The sequence below is a fragment of the Crocodylus siamensis genome, chromosome 4, assembly GCF_052110815.1.
Source record: "Crocodylus siamensis isolate JL-2025a chromosome 4, ASM5211081v1, whole genome shotgun sequence".
In the NCBI taxonomy this organism is placed as follows: Eukaryota; Metazoa; Chordata; order Crocodylia; family Crocodylidae; genus Crocodylus; species Crocodylus siamensis.
In genome coordinates this window covers 111,328,786-111,351,455 of record NC_143398.1, presented here as the reverse complement: position 1 = coordinate 111,351,455, position 22,670 = coordinate 111,328,786, and the positions used below count along the sequence as shown (strand labels likewise).

The 22,670-nt window shown below is 41.7% G+C and overlaps 1 long non-coding RNA gene across 1 annotated transcript; it reads left to right on the top strand.

The window, feature by feature from the left end:
- The first annotated feature begins 1,290 nt into the window (after positions 1–1,290).
- On the top strand, positions 1,291–17,260 carry LOC149866339 (uncharacterized). Its single transcript, XR_016441855.1, has 3 exons — positions 1,291–1,394; positions 14,594–14,671; positions 16,128–17,260. It is a non-coding gene; the product is annotated as an uncharacterized LOC149866339 (long non-coding RNA).
- The last annotated feature ends 5,410 nt before the right edge of the window (positions 17,261–22,670 follow it).

The following is a 22,670-nucleotide window of genomic DNA, read 5'->3' as shown; positions in this document are numbered from 1 at the left end:
GTCCTCATGATTTTATGCAAAGTCTCATGATAGTATGTTTCATGATAGTATGTTTGTTTTTCTTTGCTTGCTTGTTTTTTAAAGCCCCAACTTCTGGACTCAAATAATGATTAAAAAATGTCAGCTTCTTCAAAAAGTGTTTAGCCTTCATAACTGTGGAAAAAAGCTTGTAAACCATGAGCGCAGTTTTTGGGCACCAGGATTCAAGGGAGAGATGTAGACGAATTGAAAAGAATCCAATAGAAAGCAACAAAAAATGTAGATGCCTGAGAAATGTGACATATGAAAACAGGTGGGACAAATGGGACTGTTTAGCCTGGAGAACGGAAGATTGTAAGGGGGGATTTAATAATAGTCTTCAAATATCTGAAAGGATACAAAGGATGGTGATGGACTGTTTTCGGTGCCTGCAGGAACAGTACAAGAAGCAATTGCCTTATATAGCAAGAAGGGGAAATTATGTCGGTTAAAAGGAAGACGTTCAACTATAAGGGTGGTTAAACACTGAAACAGGTTATTTAGAAAGGTGATGGAATCTCCATTCTTGGACATTTTTAGGGAGCAATTTAGACTGTCACTTGAATTAGATAGTTTAGACAGGGTGACTCTCACTTCAAGCAGGAGTATGCTGTCTCTGACAGTGGCAATAGTAGATGCTATAGATGGAGACTACATGAACAGGGCATATCCAGAGTGATCCATCCCCTCCCCCCTCCTGGCATCTAACATAAATGGTTTAGGGTTGCTAGAGGACATATCCCTGACCATTCTGTTTAATAGCTATTAATGGGCCTGCCCTCCATAAATATGACTAATCCCTTTTTTAACCTGTTTTAAAAGTGTTTGGTATTAATTTGATAAATAAAGTGAGTAGACCAGTGAGCCTGGAAGGAAGGCCAGAACAAAAACTCAAAGTTGGGGAAGGAACCAAGATTGGACAATGTAGAATTAAAATAGTACTGGCTGGGCAGAGATTGGGATAAAGGACTGGAAGGAGGGAGATTGAGATGGGCAGACGGGACGGGAGCAGATGGAGACAACTGGGAGGTCTGAAAAGTAGACTAGTTAAGGAAAGCGATTGAATGAGGATCCCTGGGACTGGTGAGCACGAGTGGGATAAGAAGCTGTGAGATGTGGGGAAGAGATAGGCAAAGGCAGAAGAGTGATCATCACCAGCACACACTTCCTTCATTTACCAGGATTCCTGGTTTCAGCATTACTCTGCTGTTAATGAATATTCTTGAAACCCAGTAATAAAGAGTATATCTCAATATCTGCTCCCACCAGTCCCCACAGAAGTACTTACCCCATCCTGCTATGAGCTACTTCCATTGGCTCCAGTGGCAGAGGTCTGTGCAGTGGATGTGAAGGCTTCAACCTGGCTGACAAACCACGTAGGTACCAATAGACTGCTACAGAGTAGGTGTTAGAGATGCACCCCAAAACTGAGTTGCTGTTGTGGTTCACCATATAGCATGCGTGGATATTTTCCCAAATTAGATTTACTACTGTAGTCTTTAGTCTGTTTGTAGCTCATGAAGCTGGGCTTAGTTTTCATATCTGTGGGCATGTCTACACAAGATATTTGCTCTGCAGTAAATGTCTCAGTGTCTATACGTGCAAGGCTATTAGGCTGGAGTAAACTAATAAAGTTGTATTAATATGCATGTGTAGCCGTGCCCTGTATGTATTATAGTGCTTGAAATAAATGTACTTTTGTTATTTGATGATGTAACTGGAAGATAATTAAGCAAGGTATTTAGCACACACCCAGGGCATTGTCTGCCTCTAAGGGGAAAATCAACTTCTCTATAGAGCATCTGTTCACAGATGTGCTAAGCACTCTTGCAGCTGCAAATGAGGGAACTGTGCTGTGAACAAATGAAGTACTATATTATACTAAATCTTCTGAAAAGTTATGCCTTAACCATGTCAGATTGTCAAAGTCTTCCAGTTTTGGGACCCCAATCTCTATGTCCCTTCATTTGTAAAATGTGGGAAATATCCCCCACGCATACATACTTCACATGATTGTTGTGAAACAAATTCATTAATGCTTAAACTCAGATCTATTATCATGATGTAGAAAAACCTGTTAGGAAATTAATTATTTTGTATTCAGAGCAAACTTTGAACAATGTGCAGTAAATAAGGCCTAAGGTCAAAAGCTGAACACTAAAAATAAAACATTTAATAGTTGTTTATTCAGTGAACACCATCCATCCTCTGTGCTGAGGTAAGGGTCCTGTGGGCAAATAGTAAGCATTCACATCATTAAAGACTATATCCTTGTATATATGATCCTGAGGGGTTAGTTAAGGGAGGAATCTTAACTCTGGCATTTCCAAATTTTTGAGTGTTTTTTATATATAATTAGAGAAGACATGGTCTAGTTTACTGCATGAAACCATCATCTAAAACAACTCTGATTCCTTTCCAGTTTAGACCTTTATTTTTATTATTTAGTTTTGGTCGTGTTCAGAATGTGCAAGCTTTTTCCTTACTATATGTCAGCCAATCCATGTCAGGAAGAGTTCACTATTAATAACAATCTTAGTGCTTCACATGTTTACAGTTCTGTACAGACATTTTAACTAATCCTCACAAAAGTGTTGAATTAGATATGATATTGTAATTTATCTGTCTTCTTCTGTTCTGACAGTGGTGTCAGGAGAGTCTACATCTTATTGCCACTTGTGGCAAAGGAAGGAGGCAAGGAACTTGTGAAACTGCTCCTTTCTCAGTTTTTTTGTCTCCTTTTCCTTAGGCATATGCAGCCTTTGCTTCAGTCATTTTGCTCCCCACTCCCCTCACTTTTCCCTTTTATTTTCTAGGAAAAAAGAGGAAAGATACAAGAAAGACTTAAGTAGAAAGATTAAACAACCAGAAAGAAATTAAAAACCATGCCTCGGCCTGTCTGTGCCTCTACTTGCAATGCTTCATAGCAGACCCAGGAAAGCGTAGCAGCAGACATTACTTTACAGCTCTAGTTTTGACTGTTGGAAGCTCTATTCCTCTTATTTCATTATCCCCAGGTCCTCTGAGCCCCTAGCGGGCTCCTGCAACAGTTACAACTGGGGATTTCTAAGGAATATCTTGTCTGGGTCACCACAGCCTAGTTGATGCTTCCTTTGTAGTTACTGAGCACATCTACAAGTGCACTTTAATGTGCAGTGGCCTATTTTACTGCGCATTAAAGTGTCATATAAAAAACAGTGCTAATATGCTAATGCACAGTAAAAATAGGCTACTGTGCATTAAGCTTTTGCTATTACACAGTAGGGCAGCCTAATGCACATTTATTTAGTACCTCTCATTAGAGGTACTAAATTTAATGCTCATTAGCAAAAGCACCCACTTTCCTAATTTTTCATTTGATTCAGCCTGTGGACATGGAGCTTCAGTGGCATTTGGTGGTAGGGGGGTATTTGGTGGTGGTCACTCTCCCTGTGCTGCCATGGGGAGAAGCAGTGGTCAGGTTCTAGCACCCATTTACCTGCCTCTGACCCAAGTTAGGTCATTCCATCCTGCTATCTGAAAAGGTTGCTAACCACTGCTTTAATTAGTGTCTTTCACATTCTCCCTTCCATAAACCTGGTCCTGGTCCCCAGATATGAGGGAACATTCAAAGCAGTTTATAGGCATGACCAAACACAAGTGCATGCCTACAGACTACTTAAAAATGGCTGATCAGGTGAAAATCTGAACCTTCGTTGCATGAGGGGACAGATGAAAACATTTCAAAACAGAGCATCTTCTATACCTTCTGTCTGCACTGCTTTCCAGCCTTGAGTTGTTTTCAGAATGGGAGAGGGGAAAGGAAGTGGAGGGAATTTGGTCTGGAGTTTTTTCAGCCAGTTCAGGAGGGTAAGGCAGCTGGCTCGGATCCACCCACCCCAACCTCCAGCACTGGCTGGGGAACCCCTAGAACAAGCTGCCTCAGCTCTCTTTCCTTCCTCCCATTTTGAAACAACATGGGCTGGCAGGGAGCAGGCACCATTGAGGAAACCAGCTGCAGGCAGGTAGCTAGTAGCTGGTTTCCCCTCCCCCCTGGAACCAGCAGTGAACTCTGTATGGTCTGGGGAAATCACTAACTCAGAATGCTTCCTGCAAAGCATTCTCTGTTACAGTAGGGAGCTGCACTTCCTGTCTGCACCCAAAGCTTTCCTCTTCCTTCAGGCCTATGTGAAGGCTCCCATTAAAGATATTTTGTCTATTACATTTTCCATGCTTGTTTTGATCCCCATCAGATTTCAGGTCCCTTCTGTCTGGACCTCCTCACCTTTCTCTAAACATCTTGTTGCCCCCTAAAGAATCTAATTTAAGGAGGGTGTCCAGGGTTAAAATGCTCTTCCACAGGACCAGAATCTGAAACCTAAGGCCTTATAAAAGTTGCCAGTATCTCACAGTCTGGAGATCAAATTATTAGGACCTCTACTGCTGCTGACTTGCATGCCATAGCTAAGCACTTTACAAGATTTTTATTATTGACATTGAATATTATTGCCAACTCAGGTTTGATCTGTTGAACACTTCAGGCAGACCTAGAGAGAGTATCCTTGCTTGTGTTCCTTCCCAAGTCTGAGGTCTAAGCCATCCTCAGGACTTCAGCTCCAGTACATTTTAAAGACAGTGCTTTCAGAACATCTCTCTGCTATCTCTGCTGCGGTACATAAACCTTTTTTTAATCATCACTCCGTGCTAACCTCAAAAACAAAAAAATGATTCCCCTCTTCCCATTTAACCATAAAGAAAGTTATGGTGGCTATATACAGGTGTTGGAATTTTGTTACAGGCATGAGCTACAGTAGGTATAGATTGCATTTGGCCCCACTAATTGCTGTTCTAGGCCCTGATCCAGTGAGGCACTTAAGCATGTACTTGTAACTTTGCTCAAGTAGTTCCATTGACTTCATTAAGGATGTCTATTTAAACCAGGATTTTAATTATTTATTGTAAATTAGTGTTAGTTTTCTTTGGAAAAAATGTTTGAAAAGTAAATATTTTTTTCCTGCAGGAATTGTGGCTTCAAAGGGACACCTCATGTGCCTGAAGTTAGGCATAGGCATAAAAGCCTTGCTGACACAACACTGACAGCTGTCCAGTCTAACAGCTACATACTATCAGGGAAGAAGACAATAGAAAATTTCATTTTGATTTTTTAATTATTTTTTCTTTGCTTTACTATTTACATTATACATGTGCACATGTACATGCACACACACAGAAAAATATGCATAACGTTTAAAAGTTATGAACAAAGCTCAAGCCAGAAATCTTGATCACATTTTAGCTGATATTCATGAACACCACTGAAGAAATAAAGAACAATTATTATATAGATAATAAGTGGTATTTTCACAGTGCTCTGCTATCACACTACCAAAAATTGGTGGAAAACTGGGAACATTCAACCAGATCTAAAGATGATCTGAAAAATATTTTTTTTTTTTGGTAAAGTGTTCAGGAAAAACATGCCCCAATTTTCAATGAAAATGTTTATAAAATTGAAAACTTTTGAATTAATATTGCAATCTGTAAAATAAAAAGCATCTCCAGTTTCCTTTGAAGTTAAGAGGAGCAAAGGGTATTTAGTACCTCATAGGTTCAGGCTTATTATGTATCCCTGCCAAGCTCCCTCCACTGGTAGAAAGAGAATAATGGAAGGGTTGGAGAGAGAGAGAGAGAGAGAGAGAGAGAGAGATGAAGACCCTGATGACTCCCAAACATGTCTGAAAGGAATCTTTTAAAACCCTGTGCTGAATTGTCCCCCAGCCAGCCCTGTCACTGTTCACATGTGTGCTGCAGTGCATGAAATAACACTGCTGCAGAGTAGTACATGTGTTCAGCCAGACTACCCTGTGGTGGCGTTTATTAGTCTACTGCAACCTAGTAGGGTTGCATGTGTAGACTGATGTTTTACTGAGCAGCTAATTAGTCAGCTCCGCAGTTAATGTCTTGTGTAGACATGCCCCCCTACAGAGTGAAATCCTGGCTCCAATGAAGCCTCTGCAAATTTTGCTATTTATTTCACTGGCATCAGGATTTCATCCACAGACTTGAATAGAACTAGTCATGTGTTCAAAGGGAAATGTAAGCTTCAGGTACTTGGCTAAACCAGAGTTCAAAAGCTCACAAAAAAGTTTGCTTTCTTACCTGTTTTGTGAAGAAGATATTTTAGATGAAAAATTCTGGGTACCCTAATTCAATGTAGTGTCTAAACGTTGAATTCTTTGTTTACAATACCAAAGCATGATAGTTTGGTACTTATTTCAAACCATTTGTACCATGCTATCAGAGACCGTCTAGAACTGAGGTTGATCTAAATTAGTTAATTTTCTGTTGCCTGTTAAGGAAAGAGAGAGAAATCTGCTTCCCCAAACCAAACTCTCTAAAATCCACAAAGGGCAAAGAGCCTTCAAAAGTCAACTGGCATCTCGTTATTGCTATACTTTTTATGTAGAAGGTACTTAGATACTAAATTAGGTAACAAACCCTAAAAAGGCTATTCTCATACCAAAGATTATATGTTATATGCAGCAGAGCATAAATTGGTGGCATTACTTTTCCTCCTTTATTCTTTCTCAAGCTAACCAAACTGATCATTTTCACATTTTTTGACATGACAAATGAGCTTTCCACATTGCTAATTAAGACCTAATTATTAGTCTTGCTATGCCTTTCACATTTTTTATCTTCACTCCGAAACATTACAATCTGCTAGCTGTTTTGTTGGCTATATAAGGTTGTTTAAAACTTACTGTATTTTTGACATTTTGAGCTTATTATTGTAATGCGGAATTAAAATTCAGTTCACACTGATAACCAAAGAAGTGAAACAAACAGTAGAAGTATAAATAGTTTAATAGGTGTCTGATTGTATAGGGGAGTGTTATTTAGCCTAAAGCAGTGGTTTTCAACCTATGGTCCGTAGACCTATGGGGGTCTGCAGACTATGTTTAAGGGGTCTGCAAAAGATGACTATGATCAATTAAAGGTATGTGAATACCCACACTTACACTTCAAAAGGAGTCTGCACCTCCAGTCAAAATTTCCAAAGGGGTCTGCAAATGAAAAAAGGTTGAAAACTACTGGCCTAAAGTTTTAGCACAACACATGCTTTGCTGGGGTTCAATATATACTTTCTTAGCTTACTGGTTTGAGCACAACTTCTCTTGTTCTGTCTAGTCTGCTTACATGGGAGACAAATTCTTCCCTGCCAGACATATGCAAAAATGTAGATGGTGCCACAGAGACTGGAAGCAGCTGTCTCTATGACCAACCCAAAGAAAGAAAAAGTGAAGAGAATTTTGTCACCTAGGATTGCATAAAACCACAGAATACATTTGTCATATTGATATAGTCTTGAGAGGTTTTTGTCATGGCACTGCTTGCAATGACAATGAGTTGTTTTGATATAACTACTATTGGTGCAAATATGAAGTTAAGGAAAACAAAGACAGGAGAATAAAGCACCACAGGCTAGATTCTGATCTGAACTATACTCCGTAAAATACCATTTGGACTTTCATGTTCATAATCACTGTTGAATGCTCAGAGGTGTAACCAGGCAGCTGGGCACCTGGAGCAGCTGCCATGCACAGAGGCAATGGCAACTTCTGGTCACCACCTCGCACACCACTAGGTGTGATCACATGGCTGAAGCAACAGCCATGTTTTCCCATGTCCTCTTCCTCACTCCAAGTCAACACCCAAGGCAGCTGCTCCAGTTGCCCTGCCCTGGTTATTATGCCCCTACTGTTTCCAAGCTTCTGTTATCTTATATTACAGCCACCAAAAGCTGCTCCACTTTTTTTTCCATTACATACACTATCTTCATTAGGAGGGCAAGAAGTCACAGTAACTGTTTTAGTGGCTCATGTTTTGTGTGTTTACTTTGGTCTCATTTCAGGAAGCTACTTAAAAATCTACGCATGAGTAATCTCAATGACTTTCTCTCTCAGCATGTGATTAGACTAAATATATGCTCAAGGATCCTGATGAAACATGTTCAGCAAAAGCAAAATGATGCATGATGAGTCTTTGTCTTCCTCTCCCTATACATACTGGATGCCCATGGTGGCAAATAGGAGTTTCCCAAAAGTCAGGAGAACAAAACATCAGAACGGATTTCTATTACATCAGGGAGTGAGACTGCTCTGTTTATTCTTTAATATCACTTGTTGGTTCATGTTGTGTTTTATACCATTCTGTTAGTCATCAGGATGCCCCATCGTCCAAACCCTAGAAATATATTTTCATTTGTGCTCTCTTTTAAACACGCAAAACATACTGACTTCTTTCCTTCATCAGTAAGTTACACAGTAAGTATGTGTAGCATCTAAATAAGGCACTTGAGTGGGGAAAGAATGATCTGAACTCATTATTCCTTGAGCTTTGTAACTATGAATTATTTGTGATGCTGAAGGTAAAATCTTCTTCTTTTACATGTTTTAAGTGGAGCAGATATTTATAATTTTGTACTTTGTAATGAAGAGCTTAAAAGCAATGTTTTTTAAAATTATGGAGTCAACTGAAATGATCTACATTTATTTTGTACATCATACGTTAATAAGTGATGGCAGTGATTTCTAAATAGATAATAGAGAGAGATGATTAACATGCATACTTAAAATCTGTGTAAGAGGTAGGCAAATTACTTAATTGCACAGTCATTAGCAATGGTACATTTAATTTTTTAAAACACTTTGAGACTAGTGAATATTTATAACTACTTCATGGACATAATATAGAATGAATCATTTTTAAATTCCTAGTATTGTACAGATAACAGGACAGGTTAAAAGTAAAAATTAATATCTTAAAAATAATCAAATGTCTTTTATTTTGTTAGGGGAAACTGGCTTAAACTTATTTAAAATTGTATGTAGTTTCAGGACTCAGAATGGTGTCAGAATGACTGCTGAAAACTAAAATCTAGCTTTTTCCTTATGCCTGTTAACTGGGTAGCAAGCTTTATAAATGGCCTAATGTACAAATGATACTTGTACTCAAACCAGCCACTGGAGTTTAAAAAAAAAAAAAAGGAGTGGGGGAGGTATTGAGGCTTAAAAGGTATGGGAAGGGAAAGGTTATATTGGTATATAAAACCTTACACTTAATTACATCTAGACCTGTTTTTAGGTCCATTTATACTACCAAGAGCATGGACAAAAGTTAATTGCATCTTAATTGGTTTTCAAAAGAGATAGGGAAGAGATGCTTCTCATGGCCCAACAGCTGTTATGCTCTAGCTGCTACTGCCTATAGGGATACAAATTTGCAAAAACATTCCAGATTAAACCCTTCTTCATCCAGGGTCAGAGTTTGGGCCATAGGTCACTTGTATTGCTATGGACTTGTGCACATATAGCAGTTAGAGCAGGGGTGGACAGAATACAGTACCGAGCTGTTCTGAGCCTGTCAGTTAATCCTTTCTGGCCCACCAGCTGCCTCTGAGAGCTTGAGAACGGAAAGCTGTGACCTGTGCTGACCCACTGCACTCTGCCGCAGGTAGGGCCAATCTGGGCAGCACGCAGACTCCCTTGCTCCCTTCCCCCTGGCCCAGCTTTCTGTTGACACTGCAGCTGCACAGTCCTGGCATCGTGACTGCTGGCAGCCAGGCCAAGATGGGACAGCTCACATGTGATGCAGTGTGCCAAGCAGCTGTCCTGCCTGGCTAGCCACTGTTGTGAACTACTGCTGCCATGGCATCACTAGTTCATGGTTGGCCTGGAGCAGCCACCCCCAACTTCCCCAGTGCAGCACAGCAGCAGTGGCTTATCACGGCAAGCAGGTGGCACAGCTACTCAGCATGCTGCATCATGCCCCATCTCATTCAGGCCCAGCTGCTGGCAACTTGTGGTGCCAGGACTCTGCAGCTGCAGCACCAGCAGTAAGCTGGGGGTGGGGGCAAGGACGTATGCAGGGAGGTAGAGGAGTCTGAGCACTGTGGCGCAGCCCTGCGCCAGCTGCAGCAGAGCGGAGCAGCATGGGGTGCAGCCCTCCCTCCTCAGACTCCCAGCAGTGGCTGGAGGGCTGGATAAGACCAATTAGCATCTCCACAGCCCCTTACCCCTGGCCAAAATTCCTTAAGTGGCCCTCCAACCCAAACAATTGCCCACCCCTAGAGTGTAATAGCTGCTGGGGGCTCCCAAGCAATACCTCCACCTCCTCCAAATAAGTAACAGGACAGCTCTCACCCTGGACAGCTTTGGTGCACAGGGCAGTGCTGGCTGCTGCGTGTTAGTAGTGGCAGTGGCATGGCCAACCACCAGCTGCAGTGGTGGCTATTTTTGCATTCCCCACACAAAGGTGGCATCCAGAGCTGCTGTCATGGTTGCTGCCCACCTTCTTCCAGTTATGCTACTGCCCTCCCTTTTGAATCTGCTCCCAGTAAACATTTGTTCATGCCCCAGAATGGTGTAAATGGGCCTTAAGCCCAGATCCTGAGACTTTTTTTTTTATACAGGAAAGCGTTATCAGCCATAAATATGTCATTAAACAAATATAAAGCACCACATTCCTATTGGAGCGTAAATAGCTCTCTCAGTTCAGCTTAAATCCTCTCTCAAGAGACATAAGCTAAATTGGAAAGGCATGCTTATATCAGAACATGTTTCTACATCCAAGGTGAATTTAAACCATTATTATCATAACACAGCCACATATGGTATAGTATAGCATAGCTTCATCCATTTAAATTCACATTTTAGGTTATAAAACAAAAAAACGTTCCCATGTAGACAAGCTCCTAGGCACTACAATATTGTTTGTAGAGATGAATATGTTTACTTTAATCAACTGTAAATTAAAACCTTTAAAAATGTTTCTGCCTAGGAGTAATTTTGTAGCTTTCAAAACTAAACTGATAAGAATTGTCCTATTGGTATAAGATAATAGAAGAACACTTCCAAGACAATCAAGGTTGATGGCGATTCATCAGAAAACGTCAGACAGTAAAATCACTTGTGAAACTGATGGTTCAGTAACTGAGGCTTTCCTTTACTTTCAAGGGGAAGAGAGGTAGAATACCTGCCAAGTTCTCCACTTTGGCCACTGGGTTCTCAGCAATCTAAGAAGCCACAAACAAATACATACAAAATTAAAGGAAAATGTAATCAGTCATTTTCAAATATTTAAAATAGCTACTCATCTTCTAAAGATTAGTTACATCTGATCATTATTCATCTGATATAGAAGAATTTCTGCAACTTTACACGAGAACACAAAAAGCCTTCTTCCAAAGGTCAAATGAAAAACCATTGTAGGTTTCCAAATCATTAACAGAAAATATGCAAAGACTGAAACTGATGGATAAGTATATTTCAAAACACAGCTTTTGAAAATAATTCTTTTCTTTATTACAGACCTTTGATCCCAGATCCTCAAAGACAAGGGTGATGAGTGCAAAATAAAATAATAGTGTGCTTTGCAAAAATTCAGCCTAATTCAGTTCCTGTTGTAGGCAACTGGAGTACTCCTATTGACTTCAGTGGGAGGCAAGTTAGGTCAACACCAAGTACTACAAAAAAACCGACCTGGATATTATATGAGATGAAACGGTTCTTTTGATAAAGCATAGGACTTTTCCCTGGAGAACCTTCTTATATCACTGAATGTGGCTTCACTTTGGGGAGAGGAGAGAACCGGGGTAGGAAAAGCTGATTCAATGCATTTCTCATTTTGAACTTCTCCTTTTCCAACAGTTTCTGAAAGAATGTTCCTGCAGTGGAAAGCTTGAGCCAGAGCTGACCACTTTCCTTTACCTTACTCTAACCTAAGAAAGAGCTAGGTTTTTGTTTTTTTTTATAACTCCACTGTGGCAACATTTGGCCCTCAACACACAATTTGACTTCAGCAGTTCAAGCAAGAAGCCATATCAGACCCACAGGTTTTGAAAACATATTTCAATAATGATGGCAGAGCAAGGAACTCTTGGTTCAGTGAGACCAGTCCCCTGCTATCTCAGGCAACCATATCATATCATCCCTTGCATATAAACATTCACCTTTCATTTTGGCTGTCTCACAAATATATAAGCTTTCCTAAGAAAGGAGATTCACTATCCCTGTCTGAGGGGAAGTGAATCTCAGAGCCCATAGTTTACAGGCCATGCTGCTTTAACTTGGTAGTTAGCGATATAGAAACATGGAAGAGATAGACTGAACTGTGCAATTTTCTATAATTATATGAAAAATAAGCTAGCATATATTTACTTGCTGAACTACCAGCATCATCTTCCTCTCCTGTCACCTCAACCACACAACTCTGTATCAGGTATCCACTCCCCAGCTTCCCAACCTCATGACAGACTGAACTGTACATTCCTGCATGGACGATTGATTGTCCTTATGCCATCTCCCTCACCTTTTCTCTTCAAGTAAGAAGGATCTGATTAATTTATGCAGGATACAGCAGTGGAGGACTTCCCATCTTATCTTTTTTAAGAGAGGCAAGGAGGGGCATGTCTGGTGCTGAGAGACCACAACCAGTTAATATCTAACAGCACAGCTCCTGCAAGAAGCTATGGACAGACCCCCCAGTGGGACACAAACACCTCATTCTAAGGGGACAACAGGCACATCGCCTGAGACAAGACTGCCTTAAGCACCATCCACATAGGCACAGCTATCCATGGGAGATTCCCCACTAAGGAAACAGACAACTTGGCAGTGGCTAGTTTCCCCCCAAACATCCCTGAAAACTCATGGAGCTAGTACAGAGGATCCTCTCCAAGGTGGTTCAGTGCAGCAAGGATTCTCATGGCCTGTGTGTCGGTGAGATAAGGAAAAATCTTCTAGCTCTCCACAAGCAAAAGTGAGTCTGACCCAACTTCAAGCATCTTCTTCACTCCTCTTTTCCTTCAGCTCCTCTGTCCTTTACTGAAAATGACATTTGTCCTCATATCTTTACAAAGCTTTGTGCCATTCATGCCACCTTTTATATCTGAAACACCCTAATGCCAGGTACCCTCCCTTCCTTTCAAATCCTTCCTTAAAACTCACTTTCTGCTTAGTCTTCCTACACTGAGTTCTGTTCCACTGCTATCTGTTCAAATTTCACCATTCGGGTTGTATATCATTGCACTTAGCTGAATTAGATGATAAACAATGGAGAAACTTCATCTGTTTCATGTCTAAAGCGCTGCAGATAATGAAAAATCATATATTATGACTCATTACTTGTATTTCAGTAGCATCATTTGAATTGGGCCCTGGGATGGATTGCACCCTCAGCAAGTTCATGGATTACACCAAACTGGGGGGTGTAGTAGATGCATTGGAGGGTAGGGCTAGGATTAAGAATGATTTAGATAAATCGTGGGATTGGACCAAAAGAAATCTCATGAGGTTCAACAAGGAAAAGTGCAAAGTCCTGCACTTATGATGGAAGAACCCCATGTACTAGTACAACTTGGGGATTAACTGGCTAAGCAGCAGCTGTGCAGAAAAGGACCTGGGGGTTACAGTGGACAATAAGCTGGATATGAGCCAACAATGTGCCCTTGTTGCCAAGAAGGTTAACAGCATACTAGGCTGCATTAGTAGGAGCACTGCCAGCAGATCAAGGGAAATAAATATTCCTCTATTCTGTACTGGTGAGCCACATTTGGAGTACTATTTCCAGTTTTGGGTCCCCCACTATAGAAAGGATGTGGACAAGAAGCCCAAGTCGTACAGATTGGTCCTGGATGATCCCTTCAGCTGAGCTGATTCCTCACAGCAGCTTTTAAAATCAGGATCAGGAAAAGGCCACAGACCCAAACCAGGACTCCAGGGCGACAGCCTATAAGTACATGAGGTGGGTGCTTCAGGATCTGGGGGAGCACCTGTTCACCAGGGCACCCCACGGGAAGAAAAGGTCCAGTGGCTGCAAACGGCTGTTTCAGGCTGGACATAAGGAAAAACTTCTTTACTGTCTGAGCCCCTCAAGCCCTGGAACAGACTGCCACCAGAGGTGGTGCAAGCACCTACTCTGGACACGTTCAAGAAACGTTTGGATGCTTATCTTGCTGGGATCCTTTGACCCCAGCTGACTTCTTGCCCCTGGGGTAGGGGGCTGGACCCGATGATCTTCCAAGGTCCCTTCCAGCCCTAATGTCTATGAAATTTATGAAGTTGGAGACAGTCCAGCAGAGAGCAACAGAAATGCGTCAGGGGCTGAGGCACATAACTTACGAGAAGAGACTGAGGGAACTAGGTCTATTTAGTCTGCAGACGAGAAGACTGAGAGGGGATCTGATAGCAGCCTTTAACTACCTGAAAGGGAAGGGAGGGTCCAAAGAGGACCCTCAGTGTTCTCAGTGGTGGCAAATGACAGAACAAGGAGCAATGGTCTCAAGTTGTAGGAAGGAAGATATAAGGTGAATATTGGGAAAAAACTCTCTCACTAGGAGGGTGGTGAAGCACTGGAACAGGTTTCCTAGAGGTGGTGGAATCTCCATCCTTGGATGTTTTTAAGGGCTGGCTAGACAAAACCATGGCTGGAATGATCTAGCTGGGGATGGTCCTGCTTTGAGCAGGAGGTTGGAATAATTGACCTCCTGAGGTCCCTTCCAACCCTAATTTTCTATGTTTCTATGCTTCATTAGGTACTGAGCATACAGAAAATAAGAGACAATCCCTGCGCCCCAGTGTGTTCACCATCTAAACAAGACAAGAATTAACAGGTGGGTTTGGACAAACAAAAAAGCAAAATGCAGAAAGTAGTTTGAATTTGTAAGTCACTTGAAATGCAGAGAGTAGTTTGTGCCCAGCGCAATTATTTTTGGCAGTATCTAGACCCCTGCCTATGATTATTTCTGAATAAAATGTTTTGAAAGCTCTACCAATTGTAAATAGGAGGTAATATTAACAGGGTAGGTTCCCATACCACTATTACTTTTTTCTCTCACTCCCAAGTGAGCCAAGGCCACAACGTGATGCCCAATTAGAACATAAAATAGCAAGTTAGAAACCCCTTGACCTGTCAGAGCAGTTTTCTAACATTGGTAGTACTACAACAGGCAGGCGTATGCAGGGATCTGTACAGACTTGAGGATCCTGATGTAAAATGGACAGAACATTCGTAATTAGTCACAAGAATTTTTCTAAACAGCAACAGTGAATTAATGTTTTGCCCTTTACATTAGATGTTTTAAATATATTTATATATATATATTCTGTCAATAGGTTGGCTTAGCTTTTCTCCTTGATTCCACCTAAACTGATTTTGCAGTTAAAAACAAACCTGACCAGAGGGTGCTAGTGACACACAAACTCAATCCACTTATTTCTGTTAATATCACAGCACCTCAGACATTAGCATGCTATATCAGGCAAACAGAATACTTACTAGTCCTATATTATGCTTACTACATTTGTTTTGTTCGATCATTTCTGCTTACTCAGTTATTCGGTATTGCAAATCTTCCTCATTAAAGCAAATTTCTGCAATATTCAGTGAGAGTGAAACAAAGCAGATAAACATACTGTCAAGAAAAGCTTGGCATACTTTAGAATCAGTCCTACCAGCCAGGAAAACCGTAGGAGCCTGCCAAATAACACAACTCTGTTCTATTCTATTCTAACTTGAAATGTATGAAGGCATCATTTCATAAATAAAAAGCCCAGGGACAAAACTGTCACCAGGAACGTGTCTGACATCTGTGTGACAGCTACTGAAAAGTTGTCCCACATGCACAACTTTTCAATGTGGCTTTGTGACGGTTCCCTATTTACCCATACAATAGAGTTCTGTCAAGTGGAATGCTACTTTTGCAAAGTTGTACGGCAGCCAGTTAACTGAAAACAAAAGTGACATGGGCCTGTATTACCACAAACACAGATACAGCTCTAACATCACTATAGAGATCTCTGGCAGGAATCAGCAAGCATGGGCATCAGCCACTAAACATCTTTCCCTTCTACAAGTTCTTATCAGCATTAATGTCTGTCAATACCTCCAACTATTTTTAATAGACCGGATTCTTAGCTGGTGCCCACTGATGCTCTCTCCAATGCAGCTATCGCAATTGAAACCAAGTTACAGTCCAGCCCAGAACCTGTTTTGTGTGCGTGTGTTTGTAAAGTGGTACTTTCTGATACTTCGCTTATTGCCTGCCCAATTGTCTCACCCTGCTCCAGTAACACAGAATCGGGAAAATATGTGAAATAACAACATGCATTAGAATGAATTCCTGTTCAACTGTAACCTCAGCCTTCAAGCAACAGAACTACCTGGCCTGATTCCCCATTACTTTAAAGGTGCGTCACACTAGAGATGCTCTATACTGCCAGACTAAAGTCAACATACCTGTACATTATACTCAGAGGGCATGTCTACATGTGCCCCTGACTCTGCATTTGGTGCTGCAGTCATTTACTGCGCAATCCCAGTGGCAGTTATTTTTAGATGCTACGTCACCATAGCTCATCGCTACAGTGATGTAGTGTCTTGTGTAGAAACGCCCAGAGGGTGTGTTCTGACAAGCACGCACATGTGGTTTGCAGCTCCTCAAACCCACCTGAGGCATGTGCATGTGCATCCGTTTGCTGTATTGCTAATTTGCAGTGCAGTGGGTTTTTTTGTCACCTAGAAGTCCTGGTGTCAAAAAAGAGCACTGCTAAAAAAAAAGCAGTGAGGCACATGTGGCAGGAACATGCACCACCAGAAACAAAGCTTGGCCAGTTAGAGCCATCCTCTTGCTGCCAGCCAGACTCCAAGCAGCTGGCTCAGTGCCACTGCTGCCCTGCACAGCCCTCAGGACCCTAGGTAAGGCTGCTGGGACCAGCGCAGGTGCTAGCCCCAACCAGGTCAATATGATATGCACCGGGGTGTGCCCAAAGACAAACAGCAGTGGCACAAATATGTGCCAGTGCTATTTATCTTGCAGGAAACATGCGCCCCTGCATGTGTGCGCTCATCAGGATGTGCCCACAGGGTGCATCTACACATGCACTTTGCTGAAGAGTAGACCAATTAACTGCAGGAAAGTGTCACCCTCTACATGTCTGCCAGTATTAGGACACATTGAATTAATTAAGATAGTACTGTCAGAGTAAGTAATTGCACTGAAATACATGTGTAGGTGGTGATGGGCTGGTTGGTGCACAAGGGATCTAAAGTGCAGGGTCTGTCTGCCAGCTAGCCATACAGCCCTGCAAGTTCTGCACCCTTGTGCCCAAGCCAGCCCCTCTGCTGTCACCCCTGTGTCCCCTGCCAGCCTGGGGCTACTTCATCCCAGCTCAAATTGCTCTCCTGGGTACACGTGCACACACTGCACCTGGGACCAGTTTTCTCTGGCACAAACTGCTTCAGAGTTTATCACATTGCATTAACTGCATGTGCAGATGCCCCCAGAGAGTGCTGTGCAAACCAGACTAGTGAAACAGAAAACTCACTCTCCATGGAGGTACTTAAGCAGCATCTCTCTGTTTTTCACTCTTCACTTTTTGCTAACCTATGAGGGCCAATGTCCATGCTGGCCTTGCCCAAATACCAGAAAAGGATCTGAAGTAAATCCCTAGTTTCTTCACTGAATGTCTGAAGACTTTCACCAAAACCTTGGCTCCCTTGAAACGATGCACATACTGCACATCTTAAGAGGAAACAGAAGGTTTGGACAAAAGAGTTCAGGTCTACAAATCAATAAGCATGAAATCTGACGCCCAAGGTGCCTATACATGTGCAGCAAGGCTGCTCTGATGCACTGCAGCGCATCAGAGCAGACTCGATTGAGCATCACGTGCATCAGCATCCCCATACTGAAAAATGGAGGCAGGGACGTTTTAACTAAAACTTGTTTGATGAGCTTTAGTTAAAGTGCCCCCACCATCATTTTTCAGCATGGGGATGTCAATACATGCGACTCTCCAGACACTCTAATTAGAGCAGCTCTTAGAGGCGCTTTAATTAACCCCCTCCTCCCCTGCCACTTCTGGAACATGCCTATAAATGACCCTAGTCTTTATCTAGCAAGGGACATCACCCTGAGCTGATCACTGCCCTCCTCTTAGGGAGCTGATTACAGTCAGTCAGGGTCTCTCTTAATTCAGAACCAGGCCTCCAACTATCCATAGTTCAGGGTGGAAACCTAGCGTTTGGCATCTGCCTGGATCAGATCCCTTACCTAGAAAGATGTGATTTTAGTAGTGGATCAGTAATACACAAAGGAAAATATATTTGTAAACTTTTACCATAACCATATTTGAAGTCCAGTTTGATTAAATGCATTTGTATTTAACTGAAGAACATACATTATGAAAAATTTCATTCTCAGAAGCATAGGAACCAGAAAAAAAAGCATTCTAAAACAGAAAGTGCGTGGGAATTTTTAAATCTCTAACCAAAGATATGATTGATTAAAGATCTAATAGCTTGAGATCTTGAGTGCCTGCTGACAACCAGAAGAGGAATACTGTAGCAGAGTAACAAAATCTGGAGGGAAGGGATTTATATGGACCCAATACTGCAGGTGAGGTGTTACCAATGGTGGATGGTGTAGAAGAATCACTTCCTTTGACTTGTAGGTGATAGTTGTTAATGCAACCCACTGTGCTGTTAGCTTTGAACAACAAGCACACACTGTGCAAGAGCACTCCAGGGGACAAGGCAAAGGCAACACAGTGGAGAGGGGTGTGTGTGGGGGGACATGTGTCCACAGCAGGGCACGGGGCTGCAGCTGGGCTGGACCAGCTCTGGGCAAGACCTGGTGCAAGAGGGAGCACTGCCCTGCCACGGCCAACAAGATGAGGTGCAGCAGTGTGGAGCTATACCCCCAATGCTGCAGGGCAGGCAGGGCATGCCTCATGTTGGTGGTGCAGCACCCCTTCCTGTGCCAGGTCCTGCCCACTGGGCTGCAGAGGTGGCTCCTACCCAAAACTGGTCTGGCCCAGCTGCAGCCCTGTACCCTACTGTGGGTGCAGCAATCTCAGGGCACATGTGCCCCCCACTTCCCTGCCATGTCACTTGTGCTACCTCCTGCCCTCTGCCATGTGTCACCTGTGCCCATACCCCCTCTTCCCCATGCACCCATCCTGTTCCCCACACACTGGAGGGCTGGATGTCCATCATCTTAGGCTCCCCCCACCCCCAGGCAAAAATAAAATTTGGTGCCCATGTATGGAGCTCTCAATAAGTTCAATGCTGTTGAAAAGAAACCATGGAAGAAATATCTAATCCTAGAAGTTAGAGAGATTTCTTGTGGAAAAGAAAAATAAAGATCGTATGGGAGGTCATCTGAGTATATTCCCAATGTTAATTGCTAATGTAATGTGTACCAGACTGATATGGAGATCTGGAGTCCTTTTTGCCCACAGAACAAATAAAATGGACCTGATTATCTAATCACTTCCATCACTTTCTAGTCTAGTGACTTCAGTGAACTTATTATTCTTATACAAAGGGGAAACTGAGCCAGACCCAACAGGTACCACTCCTGTAGAACACATCACCCTCTTCCCCAACACATGGAAGTAGCATAGGGTTTTCTACTGTGTCCTAGATTTCTAGCTCTGATAAGTTGGGATGACATAGGGATGGTTCTGCTTTGAGCAGGGGTTGGACTAGATGACCTCCTGAGATCCCTTCCAACCCTCATTTTCTATGATTCTATGACTTAAAGCTCCTTCCTCCTTTCAACCATCATTCTTCTCCTATAACTGCAAACTGGTCTCAGTCACTGGGTGCATATTATATATGTTCACTAGGAAATAGGTTGAGAATACTAACTAAAGATCACATACATTAGTGAACAGCCATCTTTTCACATGCCCAGTCCTTGGCTGGAACCTGCTCACCTGATTTTCATTCACTGGAGCATCTTCCAAGATTAGCAAGTTCTGACTTTAAAATGTGGGTCACTTACCGTTCTTGCTCTAGTCCATTTGCTTCCTTGGGAGGCACTGAGTCCAGGGAAAAGACAGAGAGATAAAAAAGAATGTTTTATTTCTTGCTGGCTCAAAGTAAAACACATTACTCAATATTCAATAGATGATTCAGCTTTTGCCAAAGTCCTAAGTGTAAATGACTCATGACCCAGAAAGAACATTTTCAAGGTTGCTTCTCTCTAAAATGTATTTCCAAAATATACAATGTGTGTCTTTTGGGAAGGCAGGATGTTTGGGAGCACGCATATATGCATTTGTGTGCACATAAAGACACAAACAACACAACACACTTTACTTCCCTATTTCTACCTGAGACTGCCCAATGTGTTTTTCTGTGCTGCATGTAGAAGCAATTTGTTCAAGAAACCCTGATGATATCAACTGTTTGTCACACACTTTTAGGGGAAAGAACAACTTGGCTCTTTTCTGTGCATCACTTGAGAAAGGCCCAACAACATTTCAAACAGCTTGCAGAAATTGGGTGGAAGTGAAGAATTTTGGCTATCCTGTGAAAACAGCACCACCTCATGGCCATTACCAGAACTCAAACATAAAAGACCAACAGAACCATATTAAAGGACAGAGGGAGTAATAAGCTTTCAAGCTGTACCTATAGATCATCACAATACCATTATAGCGCAGTCCAGCTCTGAAAGAGGTTGTTGCAGCATAGCATTGTGGGTTTGTTGTCAGTGTCCCATAATGGCATGCTTAAAATCTTCAACCAGCAGTTAAAATAGATTACTAGCTACAAGCACAGCAAATGTACCCTGAGCTCTGAAAGAAGATGGATTCTCTCCGTCTCCTAACAAAGGCTCTGCATCCAAGTGACAACTTTGCAACTGTGTTGTCTAAAAGTTACGCTTTCCTATGGAACCCCATTGTTTTAGTAGGTTTGCACAGTTGTGATGGATTGGAACTCGGATAGCCTTATGGTTGAAGCACAAGACAAAATCCACAGGCCACTCCATCATCAGTTGCATTGGCTCTTCAGGGCTACTGGGAATAACAAGCAATAGAAATATGCAGTAGTTATTCAAGCTCTGCCCCCCCCCCATCTATAGTTTCTCAGCCTAATTTTCTGTTCCACCAGTACGTTATCAATTTACTTCCAAGCAGGCGAGCAGCCTTATGAACCCGATTAGTTCTCACAACTACAGGGAACATCTATCCCTTAGCACCAGAGAGGCCAACCTGATTTATTCATTCCAATAAAAGTTCTTAGAAGTTATGGGCTTAAAGTATAAATTACTCAGTGAAGTTCTGTGGTTTGTTAGGCAGGAGACTAGATTGAATGATTGCAATGGTGCCTTTGACTTTAATTCCATGGATTCATAGATGTTAAAGTAACAATGGCAAAGCACAGGGGCTTGTGACTTTTCGTAGAGAAAAAATGAATAGCACCCAATCATCGTGGTTATTAGTTAAACGTATTTTGTGCATCAGTTACCTGGCAATCTGAATTTGCATAGGTACATTCCAGGATACCCTTTGGTACAGACATTGAATCCTCTCCATTCTTGTCATAAGTGTTGCTATTTTTGCTATAGCAGAGTGTTTTGATCTCTGTCCAATTTCGTAATAACATTAATTTTTATAATGCTACTTCACAGACTTGATTCCCAACAAAAAAGCCTATATAAAGGGTCAACTTTTCTTATGGCAAATTATTTCCCAGAACTACAGATCTGTTTTCAGCAATAGGCTGTAACATTTTTCCCAGATTCTTATTTACACAGAGACTCCTTTTCATTGCTCTAAGAAATTAGCAGGGTATTAAACTGAGGGTCTTTTATTTTTAGAACTCAAGGCCAAATATCTAGAGCTCTCTGCTGCATCCTAACCAAGGTGATATTAGGCAGAACAGGAGAAAGCAGGTCTTTAGTAACTAACTTTCATAATAAATGGTACAACATTAAAAACATCTCTTAGAAGATGCATCTAAAATATCCAATGATGTTTGGAAAAAAATCTTCAATACAAACTGCATGTAATTTTACTATCCTAGTCTGTGTACATCCATTTAACATTTATAGAACCACAAACCCTTTGCATACCAGTTTGTTTCTCTTTTTTATATGCCAGATAATAGTATACTTACCCACTATTCTTTTTTTGTAGTAGCAGCACAATGAAAAGTTGCCCTGAGTTCATGCATGTATTTGAACTCATTACAAATTACAATCTATTTTTAATGAGTTACTGGGTTAAAGGCCCAATTTTTCCAAGGGATTTAGGTACTTACCTTCCACCAAGATCAGTAGGAGACAGGCACCTAAATATCTGGACCCAAGTAGTTGTGCATACATTATGTTAATTTAGGACAACAAACCATCAATTCATTTTTAGGCCTAATTACACCAAGTCTCAATCCATTACTTAAATCTAACCAAAACTGCATTTTAAATCAAGACAGAATGGTTCTAACTTAATTCATCTAAAATTAATGTCAATGAAACTAAACTATTCTAAAGTGAATGTACATTCAGGGTTAGTGCCATTAGTACCAGAAAAGAAAATTCCTTTATAGCATACAGAAGTACAGTGTGCCTAACCCTGTGAACACTTTGGCACAGAAGCACACCTTTCTTTTTGTAGAAACCTGGTAGTCACACTGCCAGATACTATTTCTAGTTCTGCCACTAAATTCTGGGCTGACCTTAGGCAACTCACATTGCTTTTCTGGCCATCCACTTCTCCATCTATAAACTAGGTGCACAGACCTCTTCCACGAAGGTCCTCGAGATGCACTGATGAGCAGTGTGGTATGAACCAAGTACTAGGGCTTTGCATCTCTCT